The sequence below is a fragment of the Pygocentrus nattereri genome, chromosome 13 (assembly GCF_015220715.1).
Source record: "Pygocentrus nattereri isolate fPygNat1 chromosome 13, fPygNat1.pri, whole genome shotgun sequence".
NCBI lineage: Eukaryota > Metazoa > Chordata > Actinopteri > Characiformes > Serrasalmidae > Pygocentrus > Pygocentrus nattereri.
This window is the reverse complement of record NC_051223.1, coordinates 26,637,027-26,664,786: the sequence shown is the minus strand read 5'-3', so window position 1 is coordinate 26,664,786 and position 27,760 is coordinate 26,637,027.

The following is a 27,760-nucleotide window of genomic DNA, read 5'->3' as shown; positions in this document are numbered from 1 at the left end:
GCATACAGCAAACATCAGGGGCCAGGCTGTCATGAAGAGCAACCACAAACCGACATATGTCAAAAAAACACGCCCGCCAATCACAATGTGTTCACACCTGCTCTGGCAGACTGGAGCGATCACCCTCCCCTGCCCACCTGATACCCACTCTCCCTCATCAACACAAATGAGTTTGGATAATTGAATTGCAAGTGCAAAATTAAATCAGCCTTTTATAATTCATGACTCCAGGATCCTTCATAAAACGATCCCACCTGTTTATTTTGGTGATGTCCAACCATATGGGGAGCTGAGCTTACGGAGTCAAACAAGTGATGTCTCATTTATCAATATGGAGGTACAAAGATACCAGGTGCTACACAGATTCAAGATGTACTTAATATAAGCAAAAGGACTTTTCATTAACTCAAAGGCATTATATTTCCAAATTAAAATACCTGAGCTGGTGTGTTAGCTGTGTTCAGGCCATGTAATGGTGTGTTTCACATTACCAAACCATAACTACTAGCTTTTGTTTGGGTTGGTATTTAAAACTAGTAGATACCTTACATGACCAACGGTAAAGGTTGATCTGCAGGGATGGACCACTGTTACCTTTGTCTATAGTGATTCTAAGGTATCAGAGAATGTACTGGTGTTACTCTTCTTGTCCAAAAGTATCCAAATACTCTTCTCATTAGTGAATTTAGCTACTGTAAAAGGCAGCCACACTGCAAAATTCGATATATAAGCTAGTAAAGTTTTATATTTAGATTATTTAACCTATTTCTATGCATTTTTGCTTGTTTTGAATAATTTTATATGATAAAAGTGTTTTACTCAATTTGAAGATAATGACTAGATTTAACTTCAATCAATTACTTCAACTATCACTTTTGGTACTCAAACAGCTTGTATAGTCTCCATTGAAAAGCAGTGAAAATAAATGAAGCAGTTGCACATAAGTCTAAGATTATCATGCTCAATGGTAAGCATCAGCTAGAAGGGTACTAAGTCCCCAGCACAAGGCTATGGTGCAGAAGAACTGTTCTCTGGAGTGATAAAGCATCTTCAAATATTTTCAGGATAGTGGTATTTCTGATCCAGAAGTAATCATCCAGCATCAGCACCTGACCTCACAATTGTTCTTTCTCTGAACGTAATCAAATTCTCACAGCAGTGTTCCAACATTAAGTGTACAATCTTCTCAGAGGAGTAGCAGCTATTGCTGCTGGAAGCTCTCTGTCAATACCCTTCATTTCCAAAGAAAGACTGTATGAACGAGTGTCTATACATTTCTGGGTATATAGTGTAGGACACAAATCCTAAATTCAGCTAAGATAGTTTTTGCCACTTCATCACTTGTATTTATGACTTCATCCCTCATTTAAAATAAATGTCTTCATGGTAACCCCTGAAAATTGGAAGTTTACAATTTGATTAAACACACTATTACCAGTGAATAACAATGTTTTTCACCTAATGACTCATCACCAGTAACACATCTTTTCTGCTTCTATTAGCTCTTAGCAAAGTCTCAGTGTTATCTGCAATTCTAAGCCTTGTTTTTGTGATTCATTGGGTTTTGGTTTTGTTTTCACTGTTCTTTTTGACACGTCTCTGGCTTATATTTATGGAATTGCTCATGATGGACTTGCTTACCTGTGTTTTGACCTCTGCTGCTTGAAATGACAATGATTCTTAGATTAGCCCAAATTAACTCACTTGGTGCATGCATCCTGCTGCCTGTGCCTTCTGTTCATTACAACTATTATTGTTCTTGCTCAAATGCCACATCCAAAATAAACATAATAAATAATAATAAAATAAATTATTACCACAGGCGATCTCACATCATGCCACTGACTGTCATAATTTATTTGAATAAAAATAGTCTTAGATAGTTTCTTTATTTAAACAAGTGTGGACTACTTGAATTTCCATAATACCCCATGCTGCCACTGAACTGAGCATGAAGGGTACACACCCATGACCACATGGAGAGAGTCACACACATGGGCTACTGTAAATTGGAGAATTTTTAGAAAATCTGAACATTGGCAAAGGCTAGACATATGGGTTTCCTTCAAAATGTTCCTGGAATGAGATGAAGTCTCTCTAACTTACTTTAAGACAATGCGTCTCTCTTCCGGTGGGCATGCTGTCTGAGTTATTTGACGTGTAAATGGGGTGGCTCCAAGACGTCTAGTTCAAAAATGCTTTCAGATTTGCTACTGAAATTGGCTCATAGGTAACAGTGACTGTGCTTTGACTGATAAAACAGTGACTGTGCTTTGACTGATGAAAAAAGAAAGTAGCAAATAAAAAGAACAAAATGAAGACCTACAATATGAACCAAATAATGTATTCTTGTATTAGAATTATGGAGTTGCATTGCAAAATTAGCAACAAAAGATTCTACGTGGGAAATGGTTGTTAGACATTCTGACTGCATGTACAAGCCAGCAGTGAAGGTACTTGGCAAGTAGACTTCAGTGCTTAGGAATATATAATGATAAGTGACGTTGAGAGACTGTCCTTCCATGGAAGGCCTAGAATTTACTGCAGATAGAGGATATAAATGGTTATTATACTAGGTATTGTTAGGATTTTATTGATACCAATATCAATACTGATACTTTTCAATACTGGCTTCCTATCCACTTTTTGTTCCATTTTTACCATTCCACCTTAAATGGTGCAGCAGTTATTAAGCAATTATTATAGTGTCTGAGGTGCCAGCATGTAACTGCTGCATCACTTTAGGTGGAGCAGGGAAATTAGAACAAGAAGCTGGCAGATAGGAAGCTGAATTGAGCTTCATAGTTTTAGTGCTGATAGCATTTTGATAAGGTGATTTCAAAATATATCAAATATCCTACCTAGGGTTTTATGTAGGGGGCTACCTATAAATATGCATTACAGAAGGACATTGACAAAGTAGCACAATTCATCCGAACAACAGGAGGCTGCCCGTTCTCAATACCCATCCCTTTGTATTAATATTATAATTGTGATATTTAATCACAAAGGTAGTTATCACATTGGCTTTGGATTCACATTCTGTATCCACAGAGTCTACATGTTCAATGCTTTCTGTTTGTTTCCACGTCACAATTTGCCAAAGGAAAAGGAAAATCATTTTTTTTCTCTTGCAAGACAAGAGTGTAAGACTGCATCAAATTCAGTATCATATCATAAACTGTCTTCTTTTCTATTTACAAACACAATTGCAGTGTTGATTTAAAGTTTAGAACACTTTTAAGACACTTGTTTGAATTACATATGAGAGAGAAATAACTAATCCTGAATTACAGCATTTATTAATTGTTAAGTTGGAAAAAATCTAATTAAGCACGGGCGCTACATAATTTCAGGTGTGTGAATTAGAAAAGCACAGTAATCAGCGCATCAGAGGTCTGAACTTTGCTGGGTGTGCTTGTACAGTGTCAATGCCTGCAGACAGCAGGCTAGACAGAGACTGGTGCTGACTGTCAACAGTCTGTTGTATTCAACATTTGCTGGTAGCAGCTTATGCAACAGATTGTTTCTTGATAATGTGAGCACATAAAAGAAGGAACAGTGCCAAGGTAGAGCAAATGGGAGACTATTTTGAGAGAGAAGTCAGTGAAGTACAAGCCTGGAAGTTGGGAAAGTGTTAGTAGTAAGCAGATGCAATTATTTTAGGTGTTTAAAGTTAAATTGTAATTACTTCTGCTACACAGATTTAATGGCAAATAGCAATGGCACAGAGATCAGTGCACTGGAGTTCAAAACTCTGCATGGCATGAATTTATGTTCTAGCTAATGTTAAATTCACATACAGTTCACGTATAGTTCACATATTTACATGAGTCGATACGCATTATTTTGTTTAGGCTACACATTTAAAAGTTTCTCTTCCCTAAAAAAAATACTGGTGGTATAATAAAACAGACCTGTTTGACCATGAAGTACACCGAGTCATGTCAGACTGCCTTCGACACTAAGAAGCCTGAATATATTCGACTAATCCCGACCAATGGAGTGTAAGAGCACAATCTGGAATGGAGTACATCACTGCTGCATGTGAAGCAAATCGACAAATTGTCAGCACCTAAAACCCCACATAAAATACCATCTATCAGTCAAATCCCCTCTGATAGGTAAAGAGGAAAATCCGCCTCAGTGGTATATCTGCAATTCAATTGTTATTTGTCTAAGATGAAAACTAGACTGGGCTAGGCTGGCACTGGCTAAATGGATCATTTTAACATTTGGGATTATCAGCTTTTGCATTCGTGAAAAAACATCTCACGGATGAGACATCATACCTGTAATCATTTCATGTAATAGTTTTCTGTGAGGTAGCTCTTAGAGGCATTATTCACTTTGGACATCTGGTTCCTATCAGCACTATTGTGAATGATCCTGTCTTATCAGGTTTCTCTATAATGGTGCATTTCTAAATCAAACCACTCTAAATTAACTTACATCTTAACTACTTATGCTGACATTCTAATTTGAGTGTAAGCATTCATTCAACATGAGGTGGGTGGTGCACAGTAAGCCAACTGTGTTCGATTCCTTTTGATATTCTCAAAGAATATTATACCAATATCTGCTTACAGCTTATTTTATTTGAATGTGAACAAATTCTAAGCCACACTATTAGAAATAAGATCAAAATTGACTGGTATAGAAGTAAACTGTCACTGTCACAAGAGAACCTTGTATATTTTACATGAGAGGAAAACATGTCCTTAGCTTTTAATGGAAGGTAAAGAAAAGTTATCTTGCTCCATTCATCATGAAATTGTAACACTTTATAAAGAACATATGGCATTTTCAAAAATCATTAGCAGATCTTTGTGCTTCAGAACATTTTGTACATGGTGTAAAGTGGATATGTTACAGAACTCGCCTCACCACTATCACACACACATGCAAATTCTTTTCAATGTATGCTAAACTATTTTTGCTGAAAAATGGATGAGTAACAGTCTTTTATCACTACTTTAACGAGTCTTTTCATTTGAGACTAGTTCCTGCTTGTTGCACTTTACTCATTTCTTTTTTTAAAAGAGCATCTCATGCCTTCTCTTTAAATCAATTCCTCATTTGATTCTAAGCCTTCATATTTTAGCAAAAGGTCACCCCAATCACTGCATGCTGACGAGTATGATTTAAGATGTCAGTCTCAAAGCCTAATCTGGCTCTGTGTAGCCGGACACATCACATAAATTACTACTTGATATCTTGCCCTATCCTCTCTGACATTAGTGTACTGAATATTCTTATAATTATTATGCAGAGATTAAAAATCTTCTAAAGATATCTGATCTGTGTTATTTTGTAAGGTATTATTACAAGTTCATTATTTTTGCATTCATACATAGAGTTCAAACTACACCCCTTAAAAAAGGTTCTTGAAAGGTTCTTCAGTAAAGGTAACGTCTATATTTAGAACTGTGACAACCATCTGAATGCATATTCTGCGTTCAACTCTGTTTCTTTTTCTCTTGGTGTCTGCAGTGACATATTTGTCTCTAGCAGTATCTGAGCTCAGGACTGTCTTTTTCTCTAAGCTATTGGTAACTAGCAAAAATACTTTCTCTAGCTTGACAAAGCACTTCTTGTAAGTCGCTCTGGATAAGAGCGTCTGCTAAATGCTGTAAATGTAAATGTAAATGTAATGTGGTTAAATGGATCTTCTCTATGAAGGAAAACCTGCTGTATGCTGATCTTTAAAGAGCCTTTTTTAAAAAGTACCAAAACCTTCTTATAAATACCTTTTTTATTGGCACTATATCAACAATCATATGTATAACTCATGACTATACTATTTTGATATTTTGTTAGATTCAATAACATAAAAATACTCAAATTCAAGGTAGAACTGAGAAAATTCCAAAATTGGGAATTGCATTTTACTGCTACTGCATTAAGAGTGAGTTACTAATTTGAAATGTGACAGTACATTATACCCATGGCATAATACCTCACATTACTGAGTTACTAAGCTGGTGAGCTGAAATAGATTTAAGGCTGAACTAATGAGATTAAGAGTAAGTAGTTTTAAAGAATGATACGATCAATGAAATAATTTGATATCTTAAAATTATTAGCTATGCAAGAAACAACTTGCATCTTTTACAGCAGGATTTGAAAGATGTGATGAAAAGTAGAGCAAATTCATCTCCTATAAAAAGTTTCAAGTCAATGCTGTGAGGTGTGTGTTCAGAGTTGATCTCCCCTGATATGCAGCAGTGATGGATGTGGGAATGAGTGAAAGACTGGCCTAAGGCTTCTTAAATTGGACTGGGAGAGATTTTCCACCACACCTGCTCACAGCACACTGTGCTATTAATGAAAGTCTTCTGCTCTAACTAGATTTTCTCTGACTCTATCAGCACAGTGTGACTGACCCCAGACAGCATTCAATAGTAACTGGACAGTGACACAGTCTACAGTCATAGAAAATCTCAGACCTGGCAGGATCTTTGCAAACTCTGGCTTCTTCGTGTTACAAATTCTACAGCATACTACGGCCACGGTTTTCATGTAGCAGTATTGCCTGCATATATTGCACTAGTGAACTGGAATTAACTGCCCCATTTTGGGGAAAGGCAGTCCATATTTCAAGTGTAAGTCAGTCATTTTTATACAGTGAATCACACAACCTCAAATGCTGTCACACAAACCTACTGGTGTACAAGGAGAATGGCACCAATCAGATTTACAGCAGTGGGTTCTAGAGTGAATATATCGTAAGAACGTTGCTTTCATGCAATTTCTTTTGATTGTACAGCTTATAAGTGCACAGCAGACAGAGAGACCGAGAGATGCTTAAAATAAGGCAGCTTTTATGATGAAACTGTGCTCTCCTACTCCATCAGGCCTAATTAGACTCCTAATCAAATTCCACTTAAACACAGGAAGATGAGCTGACCAAGCCTTTTGGCCTCAAACCGAAAGTCTTTCCTCAGTAATCTACGCACATAACAATGAAGCAGGAGCTGTGGAGGAGGCTGACCCACAGCCTTGTGTATATAATTAAATCCACTAAACAAGCAGGAACTCCACTGCATCCTGAGCACAGTACACAACTTTAATGATGGAAGAGGAAGGAGAGGCACGACTCAGAAGAATGAAAGAATGAATACATTACAAAATCATTAGGAATTTCTGCCTTTGTAATTTGTCTCTTTTCAAAGCATCCGCGCACAAAAAGGCGAGGGACCAGCAGGTGGCTAAGTCTTAGCGGTTTTCATGGAAATACTTCTATAATGAAGACCAATTAAAGTTTTTTGGGGGGGGATGAGATTACAGCAGGGGTGGATGGAAGAGGCGTAGCGTTAGTCATGCATCATGGCACCTGCATAATTAGGTAACAGTCAGCTTAAAGGAAGACTAGATTGTGACTGAGGAATGAAGGGCTATCCTGACATTTTCAATGCTCTACTGCTAGAGGAGGAAGCTCTGTGGGGAATCAGGTGTCAGACAGGTGGCTCCCTAAGGCACAGACCCACAGGAGCAGAAATGCTACTTTCAGGTGCAAAACAATGGTGCAGTAGAGTCCTCTGTCATTGTCTCACTTGCCATTGGGCAGATTAAACTCTTATGCAGTAGATAAGGCCTTGAGTGTCAGGGTGAATTGAGATCAGGACCATGCTTAAACTGCTTCTTTTACAGTAGCTTCCAAGTTAAATAGTTCACTTTAGTTGTTTCTAACTGCAAATCTGCAGTATTAAATCTAGTCAATATATCTAATACTGCAAGAATATTATAAGTTCTATGAGTCTATTTCTAGGCTTTTACTTTTTTTTACACTTTTTACTTGTTTTAAGCAAATACAGTGAAAGTTTCATTTCGTTGGCAGATCATTTCTTGAAATGAGAAACTAGCTGCCAATGGAACAATCAATTCATTAGAAAAGAGCATTTTATTTACCAACACACGTTTTACAATGCAAAAAAGTCCTTGGCCAAAGGTCAACCATGGTATCTACACTCTATCCGAAACCCTGAATGATTGATTAGCTGACTGACTCAGACATTTGCAAAAAACATCCCACTTAGTCTAACAGCATTTTTCTTCCTGGCTTGATAACAGGAAAAAAAACCCAAAAAACAAGCAAAAAAAACATTGCTCTTTAGTATTCTGAAGAGCGAGCTGACCGGCCCAATATTTCACACTCTTATTAACAGTTGGTTTAACTTGGTATTAACCAGAGGTTGCGCAATGAATTAGAAGCGTAAGAAAGACAAAATGTGTTGCATCTGCCCTCATTCTGTTCTAAAAAAAAAAATGAATAACTATCACTGAACACCATTAATTGTAATTGTGCTTTTTTGGCTGGAACACATTCTCATATTTTAGAGATAATTAGCCGGTCATTGTATCACTATAATAAATCAAAAATACTCGTTTCTTCTTCGCAGCTGTTATCTGCAGTAAAAGCTTCATTAAAAATGGCCTGAATCAATAACCTTTAAAGATGTCATGTGATCTCATGGCACAGTGCAAAAACAAAGTGTTCTATTATATTCATCTATTGATTTATCTCCATCTTAGGCTTAAACTGTCCACTTATTATTTAGTCTTAAAGGTCCCGTATCATTAATATCTCACATTTCCAATATAGTACACGAACCTATTTCAAAATACACCATTCACCCCCAGTTCATAAAGTCCATATAAATGATGCAGCCAAAAGTATGTGGATACACGACCATCACACTATTGGCACTGTGAATTGGAGTAGTGGGTTATATACCGGTTCATACATTTTTGAAGTACTTTTTAAGGTATTAGTTTGGTCAATGTACCAGTATGCAAAAAAATACTCTTCCTCACTTGTTGTGTAGTGAGTTGCAATCTGATGTAAGTTAGTCAATTTATTGTAAAAAGAGCGGACATCAGATTCTAATGAATTAATTAGTTAATTTGGGGAGGGTTAGAAATGTAGTCTCTTAGGGTAAGCTTTTAGCTATTAGCCAAGAATAGAGACTAGCCATTTCTTGGTGTGAGAATCTTGCGCAGCCAGCTGTTGTAGGCAATGCGGCAGTCTCAGCCTACAAGTCAGGAGGCCCCACAGCTTTTCAGCTAAAACGGAGAGTGTGAACGGCTTGTAATATTTAATAAATTCCAGCAGCGTCTGAAGGTCTTAGATTAAAGCTTGAGTGTAAGAGATGCACATAACAGACAACCTCCGGATGCAAAACAACATTCTTTACATCCACTCACCTTTACATTGATGTCAAAGCAATATTATTTTGTTTTTACTATTTCACCCAATAAAGACATCTTAAATTAATTTTTTTTAGTTGCTAAACATCGCTCTTATTAAAAGCGAAGAGACATCCAGAACAATACACAGTTGTTAAACCTTGTTTCGAAAAATAAAAAACAGATTGCAATGATGTGCAACAACCTACTTTATCAGGGAAGTCCTTGCTCATTTCAATTGTGACGATGTGACGATGCCGTTCAGCATGTTTTACAACAGCATGGCTCGTAGTAAGAGTCTGGGTGCTAAACTGGCCTGCATGCATTTTTTTTTAAAATGTGATTGCACTTAAGTATCCAAAATGGTTAAATCATAATTCAATCCATAAGCACACAAGACCAGGGGTCGGCAACCCAATTGTTAAGTATAGCCATTTGGTCCTTTCAACAAAACTCAAACCACTTTGGGAGCCACAACATTTTATGTCCATGTTACCATCTTGGCTGTAAATATGTCTCAGTATGTGTTATATTACTAGTATAGGCTAAAAAATATAAACAAAAATGCAGCCTTCTTTGCTCTGCAAAATCGAATCATCCACTTGCTGTGGAACCACAAGACACTAAAAGAGTTCAGTGTTGCCGACCTCGCACTATACCATGATATGTAGTAAAACATCAGTAATCTTAATAATACTGTGATATAAATGTTTGCCCAGTACCGCCAACAACTAGTACAAAGTGATCTTAGGCTGGTGTGCTTTAGGTACACCTGCTTGGTCATAGAAATGCATTTCATGAAGCTCCTGATGCACAGTTCTTGTGCTGATGCTCCTTCCAGAGGTAGTTTGGGACTTTGTCACGAGTGCAAAAGAGGATAGGTGACTTTTACATGCTACACACTTCAGCACTTGGCTGCCCGACTCTGTAGGTTTGTGTGGTCTACCACTTCATGGCTGAAATGTTGTTGCTCATAGACACATTTCACAATGTTTCAGCTCAGACTGCTTTTTAAAAATGATGCACAATACAGAGCAGCCAGTCAGAACAGAGATCATTTAAATGTATCAGAAAGGCAGAGAAACAAAAGGAGTCTGTGTAAGTCTAACATATAAATGAAATTAAATTACTGTTTTTAAAACATAAAACTACACAAATATCAAAGTAGATATCAGGGGGGAAAATACAACAAAATTCAGTTTAATCAGGTTAATGTTATTCTGCATCATTAAACCAAAAATCTAGAGAGCACTACAGACTGATTTTGTGCCAGTCTGGCTGCTAGTAATTGTTTGTTGATTTTGTCATGCAATTTGTGCCATTATTACTTATGATTAATGGGAACCATTAGCTTCTACCTCTTGCCTTGTGACGCTGCAGCTCCAGCATACAAAACTAAAGACGCCACACAAAACATCCTAGCTGATCAACTCAATGTCTTAGCTGATCAGCTACACTTGGAATAAGTGGGAAATCATTTTAAAAATTGTATTTTTTCTCCTAACCTTGATTAATCATGGAACAGCCATCAAGTCCTTGTTTCATCTTTGTAAGGTGACCCTGACTGAACAGAGCCATATTGTGGTTGCATCTCTTGGAGTCAAGTGCCTTGTTCAAAGCCACCGAGGCAGTGCTCATTGCAAGAATGATGACTTCAGAGCCAGCAACCCACTGTTTTACCTCCTTTACCCTTACGTTGAATTAGCTCTGATATTATCACAGCATATTAAGTTTTAAGCAGCCACTGCAAATGACTCCTAATTGCAATAGTTGTCTCCCACAGAGCTTGTGAAGGGCAAGAAAAGAGAGTGAAATGCTCATTCCCTGAGGAGAGAGGGCACTGCTACAAACCAGCCTGGGAAAAACACCAAGGGACCCTCAGGTCCCACAGGACATATCTCCACCACAAGGAGATATCAGGAAAGAAAAGGGAGAGAGAAAAAGAACACTGTCACCTGAGCTAAAGGGCCAATATGAGGCGCGTGTAGAAAACTGACTTCCTATAGAGAAACACAATGTGAATAAACAGTAATAGTGGGCGCTGGTGAGGCATTATGACTACTGCTGTATCAGATTCTATACTGAACTGCCTCATAATGTGGAATTGGGTTTTCATATGAGACTCAATGCAACAAGTCATTATCAGTGCAGGAGCAGATACAAAGTTATAAAGCAATTTTTGATACAATTCAACAGCCTCAGCAGAGCACAAATCTCAAAGCTTAAAATGTTAAACTGTTGGCTGTCAACAGATTTAACTTAGTGGTGTGAAAAAGTGTTTGGCCCCTTCCTGATTTCTTATTCTTCTGCATGCTTGTCACACTTAAATGTTTCAGATCACCAAACAAATTTAAATATTAGACAAAGATAACACAAGTAAACACAACATGCAGTTTATAAATGAAAATCTTTATATAATTTGTATATTTGATGGGCTTTTTTCATTGCTCTGTTTTTACTGGATTTACACTTAGACATGCCTTTAAAGAGGTTATTTCAAATCTTCTATCAAAAGTTCACATAACATCTTTCACTTAATCAAATGAGTGCATTTACATGTACAAAATATTCTGAGAAAAAAAATCTGGGGGCACCCAAACGTTTGCAGACAAATGTGGATATTGTAAAAAATACAGTTTTGGTATTTCTATTATTTTTATCAGGGCCTAAAATTCATTTTTCAAAATGGGGGAATTCCCTTCTTAAATGTCTCACATAGGGGGGGATTCATACACTTTGAAGGGGATACTACTTGTGAGCTCAGCTATAGGTCTTACCTTGTCTTGGTCTTTTTGATAGCGTTTTAAACCCTGCATCTCTTTCATTAAGTTAACCAGACCAAATTTTGAATTAAACAACTGGTTTTCTGCTAAAAAGTAGGCAGATTTGAGAAGCCACTTCGTTTCCACTTCACACTGCAACACAATGCATTAGCCATTATATTCTTTGTTGAATCTGCCTCACGCTTTCTTTTCAGGGCTGCAACATGAGAAACACCTGTTTGGCGCACTAATGTTGACATTTTCTAACATCGGCTGGTAAATAAAAATAAAATCGAGCAGTTTATTTCACCATTGTTAATCCAGTTAGTCTGAAACCTGTCTTTGGACTGCTACTTCTCCTTGCTAACATCAGTGTTACCAGACTGAGGATCCTGAGGATTAAAATTGTTAATGTTAACATCGGTAGCATTGCTGTTTGCGCTAGCCCTTGTGGGTTGTGGTGTTTTTTATGAGTGGGTTCCACTTTAGATGATGTAGATTTATGTTTCAGCTAGCAGTCCACATTATCGAACCCTGTCTGTAAATGTTAGCGAGAGTGTGCTTCTTCTTAGGCTTGTATATAGTGGGAGAGAGAGCGCGCCAAGTGTGTTGTCCAGAAGAGAAGTTGGTCCGTTCAGCCAGTCTTCCTGCATTGCACACTGGTGCACATGTTAGCTGAACACTACTGAACATTGCTGTAAATGTCTGCAGGAAGTTCCTGCATTGTAAGTGTTTGAATGGGGGGAATCAATTAAATTAGGCACAATACCCACAATTCCACACTGAAATTCAGGTCCTGTTCATATGTTGGTGAAGGCATACAAGTGTTACAGTAAATTCAGTCTGTGATGTTTACTGCTTCTTGGGCAGCTCCATTTCTACATTACGCACATTCAAATGTAGAAAAATTAAGGATACCAGTTTAACATACATGCACTGAATAACCTGATAGCCAACTAAACTCTTTAATATGTCACAGTATGATGACCCTAGGCTACCTGAGCAATACAGTAACTGTTGGAATTGGATCTTATTCTTAGTGTGCATGTAAATATGCCTACTGATGTGGAGTGATTTAGCATTTCAGCCAAAAAAAAGAATATATGTTACACAGTAGATGAGACAAGAGAAAGAAAGGACAAAAGAGAAATAAAGAAAGAAAGAAAGAAAGAAAGAAAGAAAGAAAGAAAGAAAGAAAGAAAGAAAGGACAAAAGAAAGAAAGAACGGACAAAAGAAAGAAAGGACGAAAGAAAGAAAGAAGAGATGAAAGAAAGAAAGAAAGAAAGAAAGAAAGAAAGAAAGAGAAAGGAAAGGATGAAAGAAAGAAAGAAAGAAAGAAAGAAAGAAAGAAAGAAAGAAAGAAAGAAAGAAAGAAAGAAAGGACAAAAGAAAGAAAGAACGGACAAAAGAAAGAAAGGACAAAAGAAAGAAAGAAGAGATGAAAGAAAGAAAGAAAGAAAGAAAGAAAGAAAGAAAGAAAGAGAAAGGAAAGGATGAAAGAAAGAAAGAAAGAAAGAAAGAAAGAAAGAAAGAAAGAAAGAAAGAAAGAAAGAAAGAAAAAAGAAAATAACGAATAATTTAAAAATATGGACAGTATGCCAAATGTTAAAAAAGGCACTTTATCTTACAGCAGCATAAGATAAGAGCAATAACTTACGAGCTGTGACAAAGATTACAACATAACTTCACGGTATCATACCACAGTGTGGTGCAACACAGCATCATTGCAGATTTGATCACATCAACCTGCTTCCCTAGTTTAGGCTACTGTTCCAAAGTAGTTTAGCAGTATTAATGTAGGTGTCTATCCCGCAGTACATGTTGTCTCAATTCTGAGTGTCAGTGAGCAGACCGGAGTCGACCAGAGTTGATGGAGGGGTCTGACGCAATTGCAAAGGATCCATCAATGGACTATAACAGAACTCTCCAAAGCTTCAGGTAAAATCATCAAGACTCAAAGTGAAAAGGACACAACACTGGTCTGGATGGAAATGGTAGAAAAAGCTACCTAGTGTCCAACTTGTGGATCATTCGGTATCACACGCAAACAGTAATTCTTATTTACTGGACCTTCATTTCTTCACTTGTGTATATAGGAAAGCTTAGTGTGTAAATAGGAGATTAGTTCTTAGTTAATTTATGCTTACGCCTGTATAGTTAACCGTGGCTCTAATCTGTTATTTAATTTGTTTATATTTTAAAACTTTTCTATTTTATATTTAAACTTTTCTATTTCTATTGCACCAAGAGGGGGGGGGGCTGTAAACCAATTTCGTTGCGCAAATGTACAAGTACAATGTGTAATGACAATAAAGGTTCATTTCATTTCATTTTCATTTCATTTCATTTCATTTCACAGTAAAATCCCCACTGTGGCATTACATGCAGTACTGTGCAAATCATCCTTTCTACAACAAAAACAACCAAAGAAAAAAGGAAGAACAAAAAGTAAATAAATAAATAAACAACGAAAATGTATTACAATTTCCAGGAGATTGACTTCAGTTTTTCAAAGAAATCTGCAGGGACATTTTTTTCCTCATTTCCAAAGTTCAGTCTTGATTTAGGTAATCCAAAACACATTCAGTGATATTGAGGAATGGGCTCTGGGCTGGTCAGTCCATTGTTCTGTGAACACCACCAATTGTGTGTGATTTGTATTTTTTTGTATTTTCTCAGCTTTTTGACAGCTACATACCCTTTCAGAACCACAGTGTCATCTACAGCAGAGGGATGGACAGAAACAGCTCTCCAGAGGGGAGTTTTTTCCCACTCTCTCAAAAATTAAAGCCTCATGGACTGTTTATCTAATGGCCACAGGCTTGGTGGTCCACTAGGTCAGGTCTGTGCAAATTTGTAAGGAGTTCAATTTTTTTTCCCATTTTTGATCATTTTTAAACTCTTCTTTTGGAAACTCTTGTTTTTTTTTTAACTTGCTTTCCTTTAGCTCTTCTTTATTTAAGGCGATCATCATGTGGAATATCTAATCTCCACAGAAATTTCTGCTAAAAAATGAAAAGCTTGTATTCATTGGCCATTTTGACTGGAAATAAAATGAAAAAAGGGCGACCTCTGACTTTTACACAGTACTGTATATTCAGTTAGACACAAATGAGCACAAGGAGAGTTCAGTCAATGTTTGCAAAGGTCAATCTTGTCTGGGATTCTAGGTTTCAATTGAACTACAGAATCATGTTGAGAGGGCAGAGCTCAGGAACTGTGGTAAAATTTTTGAGAGAATAACATTTGCCCAGTGATATTAGAGGAATCTGTACATTTACATAAAGCTTTGTGATCAGCCCACAAAAAGCACAGCTCATCAAATATGAATGCCAGACACTGGAAAATTCAAGAGAAGCTGTGATTACTCTTCTGTCTGCTTAATGAGACTAAACACATGTTCCTTTCTGGTGCCCAGCCACACAAACGCCCAACAGTATGCTGCATAAAGTCAAAGGAATACATAATGAATGCAATGCTTTACAGTACTTCACAGTTGGACATGACCATGTAGCTGGTCTTACAATACAATTTCATGACCAGTCCATCCAAAATCCCAGTTAACGCTTTATTAAAACAACATAGGTTACTTATTGTGTTTCATATGTATTTATGAATGATGCCTAATATTCCAGACTTTCTGTTCAAAAATCAAGGAGCAGGTTGTTGAAATTCAATGTTTTTGATTTACTTGTAGACCATATGTTATCCTCAAAAGAAGAAAAAAAAACACCCTGCATCATCTGACTGCTGATGTCAGTCAGCTGACTGCAGCCATTACAAATGTACAATGTAAAATCTACATACTGTCCTGATGTTAGACTTGTTTACATGTTTCTTAGTTCATGACCTGCTACAATTTGTTCATATACATTGTCCTCCACACTGGTAATAATGAACATAATGAGCTGTAAAAAATATTTTGATCTTTCATTTAAAATATTAGCAAAAAATATCTAAACTTTATTGAAGGTATAATAATTATAAACTAAATCCTGTCATGAAATAAATAAAAGCTATCTGTGCCTCGAGTGTTGGCATCCAAGAAGCTCTTAAAGAGTTGTATCTAACAGTTAAAAATGCCCATTTTAACCATCAGTTAAAAATTAAGAAGCATAAAACAACCGGAGATGTTAAGAAGCTGCTGAGAAGAGGACGTATCTACTATAGTCTACGTAACTATAGTCTACTATAGTATCTATAGTAGTGCCACATACAGTTAGAAGGATGGTTCAAGTGGACATATAATCTTCAAGGATCACAGATGGAGAACTGCAGACATGAATTAGGTCTTGGGGTCAGAATGTCCCCTAAACTACAATCAGACACCAGGTACCTAACCACAAGTTGTTTGGGGAGGGGGTGGGGGGGTGTCAGAAGAAAGCCTCTGTTATCAAGGACCAACAAACTCCACAGTTTGCCAAATGTTACTGGAACTTTCAGTGGGATAGTGTTTGGTCAGTGTCACGGTTGGCTCCTCCCAGTCCTGTCCATGTGCTCATGTTTTGGTCTTGTAACTCCGCCCCTGATTGTATTCACCTGTCCCTCATTGTTCCGTGTATTTAAGCCCTGTGTTTGCCCTTTCCGTTTGCCAGTCTTTGTACCTTTGTATCGTGTCTTTGTACCTGGTCTTCGTTTGTGTTGATTCTTGAGATGTCTTACCCTAAGTCTGTACGTGTCGGCTCACTGACCCTGGAATGTTCTGACTACGACCCTGGATTTGCCCCTAATAAATCTCGCTTATCTCAGCGTGTGCGTCCGCCTCCTCGCTCCTCGTTACAGTCAGATGAGATCAAAATAGAGATCTTTGGCAACAAACACCAGAAGTGAGTTAGGTCGTCACCAAAAGACCGCCATGCAGAAAGAAAAAAAAACATCCCTAACATGAATTATGATGGTGGATCTGTAATACTGCAGGGCTTTTTTCTTCTTCCCTGGACTATGTATTTTGATACAGGGTATCACAGACTCCATCAAGAACCAGCAGAAAAAAAAATCTAACCCTGACTGCCTCAACCTAGAAGCTTAAAGTAGGCCATAGTTTGGAATTTGGCAGAGATGAACCGAATACCATTCACCAAACGTATAGTCTCATCTTCAGAGTCTGACCAAATCGGACTGAGCCATATAACTGCTACAATATCAAGTTTAGCTCAGTTTTGTCAATCTTTGCTAGATCAATATTACTGTTTTGTTCCAGCCAGTCCGTAAAGCATTTTAAAGCCCATTTTGTTTGACAAATGGTATTCGGTTAATTTCCGGCTAATTCCAGGTTGTTTAGGTGTTCTTCTGTCAGAGCTGCCAACTGAAAAACTAGCTCAGTGGTAATGACAGTTTGGTAATTTAGTGTAGTCTCATCTTCAGAGTCTGACCAAATCGGATGCAGGTCAAATGTAATCTTGTGAACAAAACAGCTTGTGTGGCTATAACTAACCTCTGTATAATAACAAATAAATTGTAGACATGTTTGGGTGATGTCAGCATAAATTAGTTAGCACATCTGCGGTATTAGCACAGATATTTGATGCTCACATTGAGAAATGTTGGCACACTGTCACTGTTTGATCCACTACTCTTTGCCCATCATTATTGTATTTAACTGAGACACCAAAGCGTTTTCAGCTCAAACTCACTCTCACCATTTTGCCATTTTGAACAGTTGCTAGTCAACCCTCCAAGGTAGGTTAATCAAACTAAAAGTATAGTGCCTTTTTTCAGTTGAGGACAGCTGCATAGCAGTAATGGTTTTCACTTCTAGGAACATCATGGATTGTGTTACCTAGATCTATAGAAACCACATCAATTATTTTAGTGTCTGGTGTCTTACACTTTTAGGAGAGATTTCCAGAGCTTTGGCTCTTAGTAAAATGCTAGCTACCCACTTTCAACCCTGTTTTGGGGGCTACCACCAGATTGCAATGTGATTGGAAAATATTTAACAATCAATTCATTAAGATAAAGTCAAGCAAGACCACGGAGACATTTTAAAAATAAACACAAGAATCTTTAAAATCAATTCTAAAAGACACAGGTAGCCAGTGGAGTGACTGGAATGTGACTGGAACCCTTCTTTTTCTTACAAGACAGAACCCTAGCGGTCAATGTAATGTATGCAATAGATTTATTGGGTGGAACAGATGAAAGAGTATTATAGTAGTCTAATCTTAACATCCCAAAGGCTTGGACAAGTTTCTAAGCTGTCTCCTAATTCATGGTTACTTGACAATGACACCATGTTCTAAAGGAACTACATTTCTTGGTAGAATACCTGTTTACATCGATTATGAATGGTAATAATTCACTGAATGATTATCGACCGGTTGCGCTGACATCCTACTCAATGAAGACATTGGAAAGGCTGTTGCTAGCTCATCTGAGACCTCTGGTCAAAACAGCTCTTGGCCCTCTGCAGTTTGCATACCAGGATGGCACTGGAGTAGATGATGCAGTTATCTACCTGCTGGACAGAATGTACTCTCACCTGGACACATCAGGCAGCACTGTGAGGATCATGTTCTTTGATTTCTCCAGTGCATTCAACACTAAACAGCCTGTGCCATTAGGGGAGAAACTACGGCTGATGCGATGCAGGTGGATGAATCCACCATCTCAGACAGTGGACTATCTGACTGGATGACCTTAGTATGTGCGACTGCAGGGCTGTGTCTCAGACAAGGCTGTGTGCAGTGTTGGGGCACCTCAGGGGACTGTATTAGCCTCATTCCTGTTCAACCTGTACAGGAAGCTGGTGAAGGACTTTGTTGACTAGTGTAAGCTGAACCAGCTTCAGCTAAACATCAGTAAGACTAAGGAGATGGTGCTGGACTTTAGGAAGTCCAAACCTGCCTTGTCACCAGTCTCTATTGATGGTGTTGATGTGGAGGTCCTCTCCTTACTGCAGACATGGTACTGATCTCCTGCTGTCTGAACTGTGCTGAACCACATCGCTGTATCTCCTCTCTGATCAATACACAATGTGCAATATATCACAACTATTACTGTAATGACACTTTTACTATGCAGTTTACACTATAATATTGATGCAACTCAGTTAGTTATGTCTATAATATGTGCTTTTAGTTTACCTCATACCACACAGTGCCTACTGTCTGTAAATACAACAAATCTGTCTCATATGCCATGCAAATATGTAAATGGATATACTTTTACTTTTATTTCTCTGGTTCCTTCCTTCCTTCCTTCCTTCCTTCCTTCCTTCTACTGAGGTTACAGGTTTACAATAGCTGTGGAAGGAAAAAGCACTTCTAAAATAAACAGATATGTCATAGTGCAGATACTTTCCATTTAATGAAATCAAAAGTGAACCAAAACTAATGGAAGGTAGCTGCTCTCTATCTTGATGCATAGCTTGGAGGCACTTGCAGCATTATGGCTGCCTCCAATCATCAGTACTTTAGCTGTGTGCAGGGTGCTGCATTAATCCCATTTAACATGATTAAGATCCCTGCAGAGTGAAGCACAAAAGCTAAAGTCAGAGGTGATTAACTGACAAAAAAATAATACAGAGACAAGACTTGGCTCTATATTGTTCTTCTCAGGGAAACTTTAGAAAAATGCAGAGCTACAGCAAAATCACCCGTTTCAAAAGCAAGAATAAGTTGCAATTTTCCCCCCAGTTATAGAGTAATAGTTGCATATAAATAAATGACAACTGAACAAAACTTGTGAATAGATCAGTCACAAGCTGATAGTGAACGCATTGCATCTTACATTTTTCATACCCTACAGCATACAGGCATAATTTCAGGGAGGGGATGGGGTAGTTACAACATCTCCAACAATAATTACTGGAGAATTATTATTATAATACTTATTAAACCTCTGGAGATCAATAGTGATGTTAAGTTTGCATGTGTTCTTATAGTAGACATCAAAAAAGAAAGGAGGAAGATGCAAGGCAAAGGCTGACACACATGGGGTGAGAATGCATGTGTTACGGGCAGGGGTTCAGGCTTGGGTGCTAAAAAAGTCTCTCTCATTAATTGTGATGTTTATTCTCATTTCACTCTCATTTCACTCTCATTCACTCAATGTGATATTTAGATAAGGTAAAAAATCATGAGGTTTTATGTATGTCTCAGTAGGAAAAGATCTGGACCAAAGAAATATATATTTTAGTCATTTTTAAATACATGCAACTTGTCACTGTCTATCCTGGTTGAAATAATTGCCCACAGCTGGACAACTAATGTTAATATACCCTCTAATATCACCCCCTGAACCCCAACCCAAAGTTATAACCTTGCCAACAGAACTATGATGGCAAGTCTTCATAGATTTATGCAACCCCATTTCCAAAAAAGTTGGGATGCTGTGCAAAATGTAAATAAAAACAAAATGCAATGATGTGCAATCATTTAAACAGTATATTCCATTGAAAATAGTACAAAGAGAATATATCAAATGTTGAAACTGGTAGCTAATTGGCAACAGATCAGCAACATGACTGGGTTTAAAAAGCGCATCCCAGAGATGCTCAGAGTTTCAGATTTTAAGATGGGGAGGGATTCACCACTCTGTGAAAGAGTGAGCAAATAGTACAACAATTCAATAATAACATTTCTCAATGTAAAATACCAAAGAATTTTTGCTTTTCGTCATCTACATAATAACATTAAAAGATTCAAAGAAACTCTGCATGCAAGGGATAAGGCCAAAAAGAAGCGTTTTCTGACCATGATCTTTGGACCCTCAGGTGACACTGCATTAAAAACTTTCTGTAAAACTTTCTGTAATGGAAGTCCTTTTGTGGACTCAGAAAGGACTAAAAACCAAATCTGTGAAAACAGTTTGTCACTGCATCCACAAATGCAAGTTAAAACTCTAAAATGCAAAGAAGAAACAATATATAAACAGGATCCAGAAATGTTGCCATCTTCTCTGAGCCCAAGCTCATTTAAAATGGACTGAGATGAAGTGCAAAAGTGTCCTGGGGGCCGACAAATCAACACTTGGAACGCTTTTTGGAAATTATGGACACTGTCCCCTTGGGGCTAAAGGCTAAAAGCTTTTTATCAATGCACAGTTCAAAAGGCAGTATTCATCAAGGTATAGGGGGGCATTAGCACACATGGCATGGGTGATGTGCAGATCTGTGAAGGCACCATTATTGCTGAATGATATATACAGGTTTTGGAAACATATCCTGCCATCCAGACAATGTCTTTTACAGGGAAGGCCTAGATTGTTTCAGCAAGATGATGCCAAACCACATTCTGCATATAATACATCATCATTGCTCCGTATTATAAGAGTCTGCAATAACATTTGGTGCATTTTGAAATGACTGAGCAGCTGAAATCCTATATCAAGCAAGAATGGGAAAACATTTCACTTTCAAAACTACAGCAGTTGGTCTTCTCAGCTTCCAAACACTTAGAGTGTTGTTAACGGAAGAGGTGATGAAACACAGTGGTAAACATGCCCCCATCCCAACTGTTTTAGAATGTGTTGTTAGCATAAAATTCAAAATGGGCATACATTTTTCAAAAAACAATTTTTTTCAGTTTCAACATTTGACATATTGTCTTTGTGGTATTGTATAGTACATGATTTGCATATCTGCACATTGTCTCAACTTTTTGGGAAATGAGGTTGTACCACACACACACGCACACACACAGTGTTCACAGATATGCACTGAACCGTCCGTCTTTCAGGAGGCCTATATTATACTGTAGAGTTTTGGAGGAACATGGAACAGATATTGGAATCTAGGCATATTCTTTTGCTAGATAAAATACAAAGAATTTCATGACTTGAAATACAGAAGATTTAAACAGTGGTGTCCTCATAATCTCTCTACTTTGAAGTAGGTAGGCACAACAGAGTCGGTGCAGAAATCCTAAAACAGCCAGGCATGCATGTTTATCGCTCATTGTGTCCCTGGTATTAGTGGTATTTCCCCACACAATACTAAACTTTCTTCAGTTTTTAAGCTTTGCTGAAGTTCTTCTATCTCAAAATGGACCATGAAAATAATGAGATTTCACATTATTTTACACCACAAGACCCAGGAAGGTAAATTATCACTTCCTCTGGTTAAAAAAAAAAAAACAGTGCAGTTAGGAAAAAATAACTACAGGGAAATTGTTCATATTCTGTGTCTATTAGGCCTTGACTGCACTTGGGAAGTTATTAACAGAGAGCAGACCTTCATGTTTGCCTAGAATGAGGAAGAGAAAAAAAAACACATTTTCTATTCAAAGCTTTAATGTAAATCAGCCACATTCTCACAGTGATGAAGGAGAGAGCAAAGCTAAAATCTGCATCTCATTGCATGAAGAAAATGGCATTTGCAATTGGCTTTTTTAATAACTGTATGTCCATGGCATTTTCAATCAGTGCAGTTTGTTTGTCTATTAGTCTGCTCTTAGTGTCTCAGTATTAGTAAAGCACTGACTGAATCTTCTAAAATGATACATCTTCTATAAAAGGAATGATGAACGATAAATGATAAAAAGAAATGCCATTCGGGAATACGAGGCAATCATCAGTGTGCAAATTTCACATGGTGGATTTCTCCAATGTGTCAACTAGAAACGTCACCTGATGTGACCGCATGTGTCACAGCACTGCAATTTTTCATATATGATTCATTCCTCTCTCAACAGTAAAGCAAGACGTCTCAAATGTGTGTTATTATCTGCACATCAGATTCTGAAATGTGTGGGGAAGTTCACTGACGTGGGGGTGGAGTGTAAGAGAGAACAAAAACCTCAATACTACACATCCCCACCATTGTTAAATAACTGCACTTTAATTCATTATTAACATTTTCACAGACTTTAAAAGACATTCATTCTACTTTTGGTTCCAGGGTAATTATCTAACACCTTATTATTCTGATGATTTCAAAACTATCAAGAAGACTCACGCTTCTAGTTAGCCTTACGCAAAATCTTGTTTGGAGTTTCAAAACGAATGAAGCAAACCTCATAACAGCAGCATAGTCAGAAAAATACTCTGATCAATTCCACAGCTTATGCACAAAACCCAAAACTGAAAGAAACCATTTTAAATGCTTCCCAGTACGTTGTATGATCATGTCTGAATTCAAGTACTAAAAATTTTGGCCAAAGAAAGAGCCAAAAATGCAGAAACTGCATTGAGGCTACTGGGAAGTATGTAAATAAAAGCAGGTGATGTGGCAAAAATACAACATTGCAACATTTTCAAAGAGCATTATATTTAAGTTTTCTGAGGTTTGATATATTTTTATTCAACATTTAACTACTGGACTACACTAAATCTAATTAACAGGACCAATTGTGCCCTCTTTTTAATGAAACATGGTGTTCTTTGAGCACTGTCAATATCTACAGTATGCACAGAAATGATTTTTGTGACATATTTTAATCACCAAACAATACAAAATTGTCATCCTGTCCATCTCTTCCTGTTAGACCTGCCCTAACACACTCACCTCAACCCAATGAGGGCTGTGTTAGCTGGCTGATTGGTTGGATCGGGTGTTTTAGAACAGGGAAAACACTGCCACATGCAAAGCAGGGGAGGTGTAGGACCAGAGAGGGAGCCACATCTTATTTACTAGTCTTACCATTGAAAGGTTATTTAGAAATTCAGATTGGTTCTTCATTAAATGAACCATTTCTAAAGAGCACACTGTTCTATGTGCTTCACAGACTGACTACTGAGCCCAAGGCAAACTTTTACAGACAACGACTGTAAGGTAAGTTTGCCTGTGGAGCATTGAATGGTGGATACAAATGGAAACCAAAGGAAAGAGTGAAACGATAAAATAACTTTAGGCATATTTTACAGGTTCAGTATATACAGAGTCCCAAGTTTAGCTCATTTAGGTTTGTTTAAGGACAAAAAAACAAGCTAAGCTGAAGCTTCAAATGACCGAGAGTGCTCAGCTGCTATCTAGTGATAATTACAGTACTTTGTAATTATTAATAATTACAGAACAGCACTATGTAGCTGAAACTGCATTGTATAGGTGTTACTGACGTTAACAGATGTAAATTCATATAATAAGAATAACTTCCAGACTGGAAAACGTTCCATATAAGACAAAAATGTAACAAAACCACTTTAAACAAGAAGTTTAAGGCCAGTATGCTGGCTGGTCTTGAAACAAACAATTTTGGACCTATCTCTGGCATAAACCATACACAAACACTAGGCTGGGGGGGTTAAATAAATGAAAAAATCTACAAAAAGTGGACATTCAAACGATAACAAGTCAAATGCCCAAACATTAGCAATTAAAAGAAAAAAGCTCTTTTTCTACTGGTTTTGGGAGCCAAAGTAGAGATGATGAATCAGCGTGCAGATGGCCTGGGTCAGCAGGGCTCAGTCTCTTCACAGCTAAGCAGCCCTCTCAGTGGCTTGGAAAGCAGTGCTGTTTGATCCCTCTACGCTAATAACATGATGCCAAAGTAACTCAGTGAAGTTAATGTTGATGCCTTTGTTTAACCCCAGTATGTGAGCATGTATGTCACATACAAATATCTACCCTGTGTAGATATTTATCCAATTTTATTTTCAAGCGGTTTCCATTACTCATGTCTACTTGATTTCTTTTTCATTTACCCTTATTATGAGTTTCAGTTAACCCCTTAACTAGTGGGTCACCAGATGGTCCAGGCTTCCATTCCACTTCTCACTGCTATGACTTAACACTAGGCATATACAGTTATTCATTTTAAGTAGGCATGCATTAATACCAGTACTGGTATCAGTCAAATACTGCGCTTACTTACTTGTACTTGTAAAATATGCACCAATACCAACATCCGATGCCACCTGATACCATTTGACGTAAGTCTAGTGTACACTGCCATGCTAATTAACAAACAACTCAAGCTGGCAGTGAACAAGGGTATGCTGCACAACAAAGAGTTGCTGACATTGTGGCATTCGGATGCAAAGCTGTTGGTTGTTTTAAACTCTTGGTATATTACCGCCACACACACTGAGATTTTAGCCTGTTTTAGCCTCACAATCACAACCATTTCTCCAATATGGATGGAGGGATGTAGGCAAGCAAAATGGAGGCAAAAAACATGCTTCCTAACATGTTTGCTCAGTTCTTGGATGGGCAGCATGATATTTTGAATGAGGCAGCTTTATTGGAAATATTTAACAGTCAGAGCTGTCTGTACGGACTGCGTTACACACAGCATGTCAATCTGACCGATGACTTTTGTACAGTGTGAGCATACAAATCACAGGCTTTGGTCATAGTTGATGGTCTATTAAAACATATACATTGTGAATCACCAAAGACCTGGGTAGCAAGTAGTAGTAACTGACCAAGATAAAAAATAATAATAATAATAATATTAATAATAATAAATGAATACAAAAAGAAAAAAAAAAAAAAAAACATGGTTCAATACTTTGAAAAAGTGACATGAATACTGCAAATCTTCAACTGTGCATCCAGGACATCTATTTTTATAGAGCTGTAAAAATCCCCTGCCATGCTTATTCGCCAGCTTCTTATTTGTATTTTCCATTCCACCTTAAAAGGTGCAGTAGTTAGGTTTAATAACGCTGTTAATCAGTTTCAGTACCATTTACAATAGAATAAAAAAGAATAAGAAGCTAAGCAATCATGTGTTTAATATTCAAAATGTTTTATCTGATTATGCTAATGAGCTAAGCAATTTTGTAACAATTTAGCTACAACAAAGTTGGCTAATTGGTAAAAGTTATCCTCACTATAGTGAAGCTTGATAACTTGCCCCTGAATCTGTTTCCAGGCTACTAAAATGAAACTGTGGCTAATCCACTGCTCTGATGGTGCTTTAGAGTTTAAGGGGTTAATGAATGTTAGCTAAATAGCTTTAAACTAACTACATTATGAATCACATGTGAAACGTTCAGCACGTTTTTTCTTCCAAGTTAGATACATACCACTACCACTATACCACAGCTGCTCCTGTCTGTTACTGTCCACATCAACAGCCTCATACTTCATACTGATGAGCACACAGAAACAGTAAGAATATCAGCAACTGCGATCTCTCTCTCTCCCTCTCGCTCAGAGAATATCAAATATAGCTGAGGGAGAGATGGAGCCAAATTACATGAGCATACGCTCGCACGCACGCGCACTCACACACACACACACACACACACACACACACACACACACACACACACACACACACATACGTGCGCACACACGCGCACACACTATTGAATTTCCCATTTCCCCTATACCAGAACACAGGGAATCAATCTCAGATAAATAATTCACCTCTGAACATGAGGTACCTAATTGTTTTCAGTCTGACTTTTGGTTTGGGGTCCAGACATCGATGTTTCTCTGCTTTGATTCTGGCTTTACTTGGACTACAGGCTCTGTAAACAAATGTGGCCTCTAGAGATTCAGTGCAGTTTTACTGTCACCCATCTTGCCAGATGATTAAATTTCATCTACAGTTATCAAAGTGCATCACCGATTGAATTTTGCTAAATAATTCATCTTGTTATTTGAGAGCATTTCACAAAATGACTTGTATTACAATGACAGAGGTCATTTAAACCTCAAATAGATCACCAGGGCAAAACAATATGACTGTAATCAAATATGATAAAGTTTGGACTCCTGAAGTTGTCAATTAAAGCATCAGGTGTCAGTGTTATTTTTGTTCTGTCAATCATCCTAATAAATATCCACTATCACAGCCTCAGTTCTTCCCTCAGCTTCATTCGAACTGTCACTCATCGCGTGAACCAGAGGACGTTTGAAGGTGGATGGATCGTGAGTGCCCTGGACTTTAATTACAGAATTTTGGGCTCTGTATTAAACCACACATAACCCACCCACTGCTTTGCACTGCTTTATAATTCCATAATATAAAGATTAAAAAAATGATCATCTTGTCTTTCAGGTAATGCTCCCAGGGCATTGTGGTCAAAGATCAGTCACAAAGTAAAATGTATTGCCATGACAAATATGTACCCTTGCATAGTAGATTTTCCAAAATTAAAATAACTAGGGGTGATGAGGAAAAGCGTATTTTTTTCTGTATTGAAAACAAATGAGCCTTACTTGTTGGGGGGTTGGGGGGCTGTAGAGGAGGGGTAAGCATGGCTCTTATGCGTCTGTCAGTCGCTCTAATCAAATCTGAGGAGCTGTTTAGAATTACCTTCACCCACGGTGGTGTGCAGTCAAATCAAATAAGCACGCTAGAGTGGATGTTGAAATTTTCCCACACAAGCTACAGGCATAATTAGCACAAAGGTAGTTTAGGGGAAACAAAGCTCTGCTTGGTGATTCTTACTGTGTAAAATTCTGGGAAAAGGGTTCCTTAGGTTCTATATAGAACCATATCTAAAAACAATTTGAATTCTTAAAGGCTAAAATCTTTATACACAGTACATGTAATGTTTATTTACATGCATAAAAAACACAGATATTGCTTATTAATTTTTTTAGTACATTTTTAGTCATGCACACCCAAAAAATTTCCCAAAAACAGGTGTGATATAATAGAAGAACTACTTTTGGTTCCCTAAACAATCTTTCATTTGATGGCTCTTTCCAGAACCATTTTGCAAATGCTATTGGGAGTGAGAGTGTGAGGAGTCTTTTTAAAGTTTAAAGGACCTCCGCAAAATGTAAAAGTTACACACTGTCAGATAAAGAGGTACAGTACAGGTAGAGATACATTTTTGTTCAGTGACAAACTATGCAAATGTACCCTTAAAGGTTTTGCAACAATGGTCAGGTCCAACTGTGTATTTATAAGGTCAATGATGGACGAGAGAGCCTAGATTACAATCTCCAGTCTAGTTCATCCCA